The following is a 6,570-nucleotide window of genomic DNA, read 5'->3' as shown; positions in this document are numbered from 1 at the left end:
AAGCAGAAGCAGTTAGGGGCAATCAGGCAGGCAGGCAGGTGAGTGGTTAGGAGCCAGCAGTCCCGGATTGTGAGAGGGATGTCCGACTGCTGGTTTAGGCCACAGGGATCGGGCCTAAACCGGCAGTCGGACATCCCCTGAAGGGTCCCAGATTGGAGAAGGTGCAGGCTGGGCTGAGGGACACCCCCCCCATGTGAATTTTGTGCACTGGGCCTCTAGTTTTTAAATAAAATTGCATCTTCTAATCACATTCATTTAGAAATGATATCACATATACTATTTATTCAATCCACAGTCGTTTGTGCACATTCAGATGCTCAGAACACTTGCAATAGCACAACAGCCACCTTGAGGCCTTTCAACTTCAGTTCTACAACTCCTACCAATCAGCCTCTTCCACTACTAGACAGCACTGTCCCTTACACAGGGCTCGCTGTCCCCTGCTGAATTCTCTGCTGGACTGCAACTCTCTGAGTGCTGTCACCACTGTCTGCCTTGCCCTGTGGTCATCAGCATCTGGTCCTTTGTGGTCATCAGCATCTGATCCTGACAGGCCTTCAATGGATGTGGCCTGAACTGAAATGAATTTGCTCTCATCTGGCCTTCCAGAGAAATACACACAAACTCCCCTGGCTTCTGTCTGACAACTCTCCCAATATTAGAAAACCCGTTGAATTTCCAGAAGCTGTTCTCCAGATTAAATACAACCAGTAACTTCTCCCAGTCCTCAGTACATATAGTTTCAGGCCTCTTCACTTTGTTTTGTTAATCTACCTCTTAAAGCCATGGTGCCTGATTAAGATATAATATTTATAGGTGGTGTAATGTGTATCAAAACTACCAGGAGGACCCTTATTGTCTGTGACGTGGACACTGCTTCTTTCAATGCAGGCTAAGATTCTATGCCCTTCTTTAACTGCTGGTCCTGGGTTTGAATCCCAGCTCTGCCTCTTACTTGTGTGATCTTGGGAAACTTTCCTCATCTGTGAAATGAAAATAATAGCAGATTTATCTTCCATAACTATTGTGAGAATTGAATTAAATAATGTATGGCAAACACTAAGAATGTACCTGGATATAATTAATACTCAGGGAATGTTTGTCATTTTGTGTCACTTTGGAAGTTGCCTGTGTCCTAACATAAGAATAGGGCTTCTTCTGTTGCTCTGGAAAAATCACAGGTTAATTCAATGAATTAATTGCTCCTGTGACTACGTGTCTGATGGTGGAGCAGAGATGCAATGGTCTCCATAACAAGAAGGTATCTTCAAACCAAAAAACAAAGCAGGAAACTCCATAGAATATAACAGAATTTATTATAGAGTAATTTACCTCCAGGAAGATTGGGTCGGAGTGGAAAAGACGACCCAGCATTCTGTGCAGATCATTCTCCCCTAACAGACCCCTGTTAGAGTAATTTTTATGGTATAACTTTGGTACTAATGACTGACAAGGCAAAGGGATAGAGAATGCAGTAGTAGGGGCTATAGGAATGCAGTAGTGGACAAAACAGATGAAGTCGCTGCTCTCTGAGAGCTAACATACCAGTAGGAGACAGACGACAAAGAAATAAACAGATGTCATGTCAGGTAAAAGGTACTATGAAATAGATGCAGCAGGAAACAGGGTTAGACATGACAATGGTTATTATTTCATAGAGGGTGGTCTGTGTGGACCTGAGCAGATACCTGAATGCAGTGAAAGAGCAAGGCATGCAGACATATGAGCAAAGGGCGTCTTGGCAAAGGAAACCACAAGTGCAAAGGCCCTGAGACAGGAGCGTGAGAAGTGTTTGAGGAGCAGTGTGGGGCCAGGACAACTGAAGCAAATGGGAAAGGAGGACAGGCATCAGAGATGAGGTCTGAGGCAGCTGGGAGGCCAATCACACAAGGCTCTGAGATGCTGAGTAAGGCTGGGTTTTACTCTGAGAGATGAAGCCCTTGAAGGGTTTTAGCAAAGGTGAGACAAGAGCTGACTTTTTAAAGGTTGAGTCTAGAGACAAAGCTTGTGCACAGCTTCATACAAGAGATGGGATGCAGAAGTGTCCACTCAAGTCCTGTTTTCCCAAAAGGAATGGAGAACAGGGCTCAGTGTCCTAAGCTGCATGGTAGAGTCCAACCCACCAAAAAAGAAAACAGGGACCTGGTTTCTTCTCACACAGCAAGGCTCAGTCACAGTCTTGGTTCCTGGACAGTGTTGTGAGGCCAGGAGGAAAGCCCTCTGCATGCTCAGCCAAGTTCAATATCCTCACTGCAGTGTTGACCAGAGCGCTGTCCGCAGGGCCACTGCATTCCAGAAGCCCCAGGGTTTATCCCTCTCTGCTTTGTTAGCTTTTACTAAACAGACATTTACAGGAGCTATCTCCTGCTAGTCTCTTTTCCTCATTCTGCACCAGGGGTCTTATTTAAACTATGTAGAAACTAGGGGACCAGTGCATGAAATTTGTACATGGGTGGGATCCCTAGGCCTCGCTGGCAATCAGGGCGTATCAGGGCCATCTCGCCCAGTCCAGATCAGGGCCAGGCTGACTGCCAGATAGGGGGGAGGGACCGAGGGAGGTTTGCCAGCGGGGGGCGGTGGGGAGAAACCAGGGGAGGGTGGCTACACGGGAGGTTTGCCAGCCTGGGGAGGGACCAGGGGAGGTTGGCTAGCCATGGGAGGTTGGCTGTGGGAGTGCACTGACCACCAGGGGGCAGCTCCTGCATTGAGCATCTGCCCCCTGGTGGTCAGTGTGCATCATAGCGACTGGTCGACCAGTCGTTCTGATCCTTCTGTTCATTCCATCGAACGATCTCTTAGGCTTTTATATATATTGTCCTGGTTAGAGTGGAGTGGGGTGGAGTGGGGTTGGAAACAGGAGTAAGTTATGAAATGCTGAGCCCCCACTCAGACACTCTGTAGGACCCCTTCTTTTCTGTAGCTGGGCTCAGGCCCCTCACCCTCCTGCCTTGCACACAGCTCCTGGGAGTCCAGGCCAGTGTCCACCAGCCTGTGACACACAGGGTCAGGGATTCTTTGCTCCTGCTACAAAGGCCATGAGAACTTTTCCTGGGTAGTACTGGGAAGTAGAATGCTATTTCTTTCTATATTGTGTACTAGTAGCCCGGTGCACAAAATTCGTGCACTGGGGTGGTGGGGGAAAGGGGTTCCTCAGTCTGGCCTTCAACATTTTCCTATCTATTAAGTAAAAAATTAAGTCCATTATAACTTGCATACTTTTTATTAAAATTAGAAATATATGAAAATACTAGAGGCCTCGTGCATGAATTAGTGCACAGGTGGGGTCCCTCTGCCTGGCTAGCGATCAGGGCCCATAGGGGCTGGGCCAGCCCAGGGGAGGGACCAGGGGAGGTTGGCTAGCCATGGGAGGTTGGCTGTGGGAGTGCACTGACCACCAGGGGGCAGCTCCTGCATTGAGCATCTGCCCCCTGGTGGTCAGTGTGCATCATAGCGACTGGTCGACCAGTCGTTCTGATCCTTCTGTTCATTCCATCGAACGATCTCTTAGGCTTTTATATATATTGTCCTGGTTAGAGTGGAGTGGGGTGGAGTGGGGTTGGAAACAGGAGTAAGTTATGAAATGCTGAGCCCCCACTCAGACATTCTGTAGGACCCCTTCTTTTCTGTAGCTGGGCTCAGGCCCCTCACCCTCCTGCCTTGCACAAAGCTCCTGGGAGCCCAGGCCAGTGTCCACAAGCCTGTGACACACAGGGTCAGGGATTCTTTGCTCTTGCTACAAAGGCCGTGAGAACTTTTCCTGGCTAGTACTGGGAAGTAGAATGCTATTTCTTTTTATATTGTGTATATTTTGCTGTGGTCTGCTAATTCCCTGTTTTACTGAGAGTTACATCTCAATAGTAAGTTCAATATTATATATTGGATAAATTTTTAAAAATATTTTTATTGATTTCAGAGAGGGAGGGAGAGGGAGAGAGAGACAGAAACATCAATGATGGGAGAAAATCATCAATTGACTGCCATCTGCACACCTCCCCACTGGGGATCAAGCCCACAACCGGGGCATGTGCCCTGATGATTCTGTCAGGAATCAAACTGTGATCTTCTGGTTCATAGGTCAATACTCAACCACTGAGCCATGCCAGCTGGGCTTGGATAATTTTTTAAAAGAATGTTTTAAAAAGCTTTTTGATCCTCAGATGTCTGTAGATTTCTTTCCATATGAACTGGGGGTTTTTTGTATAAAGTACATTCTTAAAATTAAAATAAATAAATAAATAAGCCTAGCTGCTATATGGACGTTTGACCACAGGGGTTGGGGAGAATGTGTGGAGACCATACCACCTTCCTTATCTTCTAGGACAGACGCTTGCCTTCCAGTTTCAAGCAACTCACTTCCACTTCCTGCTGTAAGAAGAAGGAACAGCAGCCACAGAGCACTGCAGAAAAGATAAACAGGACAATGAAACAAAAGGTGAGGCTTGCCCTGAGGAAGCCTTCATTTATGTAAGATTCCTCTGTGGCCAGGAGCTCACCCCATCATTGTGCTGAATCCTGTCTGTCTGCTGTGCCTCCTCAAACCAGTGGTTGTAGTAGCAGAAAGCTCATCTTGTCCTCATTGCGAGGTTTAATAACAGGGAGCTATTAAATAAGTTACTTGAGATAAAAGGTAAGAGAAAAAGGGGAGGAAAAATTAGGTGATCATTTGACCTGGGGAAGAGAAAGTTAAGAGGAAATATACATTAATTTTACCATGCAATGGTTTGAAAAGCACAGATCTCACTCCCTCCACTGGAGAATCTAAGGGATTCCACTTGGACTTAAAGTAGAGGGTGTGGTCATGGTAGGAAATAAGAGTTGCAGCTCAGAGGCCGGCAGCGCAGGCAGGGAACATTGGAGTCCTCCTTCACTGAAGCAAGCAAGCCTCATGTTCGCTTCCAGCTGCCTGGCTGCCGGCCGCCATCTTGACTGACAGTTAATTTGCATATACTCACTGATTAGCCAATGAAAGGGGTAGCGGTCGTACGCTAATTGCCATGTTTCTCTTTTATTAGTGTAGATATTTTGCTGTGGTCTGCTAATTACTTGTTTTACTGAGAGCAACATCTCAATAGTAAGTTCAATATTATATATTGGATAAATTTTTTTAAATATTTTTATTGATTTCAGAGAGGGAGGGAGAGGAAGAGAGAGACAGAAACATCAATGATGAGAGAAAATCATCGATTGACTGCCATCTGCACACTTCCCATGTGCCCTAATGATTCTGTCAGGAATCAAACTGTGATCTCCTGGTTCATAGGTCAATACTCAACCACTGAGCCATGCCAACCGGGCTTGGATAATTTTTTAAAAGAATGTTTTAAAAAAGCTTTTTTATCCTCAGATGTCTGTAGATTTCTTTCCATATGAACTGGGGTTTTTTTGTATAAAGTACATTCTTAAAATTAAAATAAATAAATAAATAAGCCTAGCTGCTGTATGGACGTTTGACCACAGGGGTTGGGGAGAATGTGTGGAGACCATACCACATTCCTTATCTTCTAGAGCAGACACTTGTCTTCCAGTTTCAAGCAACTCACTTCCACTTCCTGCTGTAAGAAGAAGGAACAGCAGCCACAGAGCACTGCAGAAAAGATAAACAGGACAATGAAACAAAAGGTGAGGCTTGCCCTGAGGAAGCCTTCATTTATGTAAGATTCCTCTGTGGCCAGGAGCTCACCCCATCATTGTGCTGAATCCTGTCTGTCTGCTGTGCCTCCTCAAACCAGTGGTTGTAGTAGCAGAAAGCTCATCTTGTCCTCATTGGGAGGTTTAATAACAGGGAGTTATTAAATAAGTTACTTGAGACAAAGGGTAAGAGAGGGGGAGGAAAAATTAGGTAATCATTTGACCTGAGGAAGAGAAAGTTAAAAGGAAATATACATTAATTTTACCATGCAATGATTTGAAAAGCACAGATCTCACTCCCTCCACTGGAGAATCTAAGGGATTCCACTTGGACTTAATGCAGAGGGTGTGGTCATGGTAGGAAATAAGATGACCATGAGATATTGTGTAAGTAATCTAGGGAGATTTAGAAACAGTGATTCACAGCCCCTAGCCCAGTGATGGCAAACCTATGACACACGTGTCAGAGGTGACACACGAACTCATTTTTTTGGTTGATTTTTCTTTGTTAAATGGCATTTAAATATATAAAATAAATATCAAAAATATAAGTCTTTGTTTTACTATGGTTGCAAATATCAAAAAATTTCTATATGTGACACGGCACCAGAGTTAAGTTAGGGTTTTTCAAAATGCTGACACGCCGAGCTCAAAAGGTTCGCCATCACGGTGCTGTCCTCTCCTCTGTTTTTACTCTTTTTACTTATGCTCTCCCCTCTGTCTGAAGTGCCATGTCCCCTGCATGTCACCAGACTGACTCTTGCTCCTTTAAAAAGACTCAGCTCAGCCCCTACCCTCATTCCATCCCATCCCAGGCTAGGAGACTTCCCTGGAATCCCGAGTCCCTGCCTGAGTCACCGTCCCAGTACTTAACCCTTTGACTGGACTTGGTGATTTCTCCCACTACCAGGGGTGGGCAAACTTTTTGACTCGAGGGCCACA

The sequence above is a fragment of the Myotis brandtii genome, unplaced genomic scaffold (assembly GCF_000412655.1).
Source record: "Myotis brandtii unplaced genomic scaffold, ASM41265v1 scaffold29, whole genome shotgun sequence".
In the NCBI taxonomy this organism is placed as follows: domain Eukaryota; kingdom Metazoa; phylum Chordata; class Mammalia; order Chiroptera; family Vespertilionidae; genus Myotis; species Myotis brandtii.
This window is presented reverse-complemented; position numbering follows the sequence as displayed.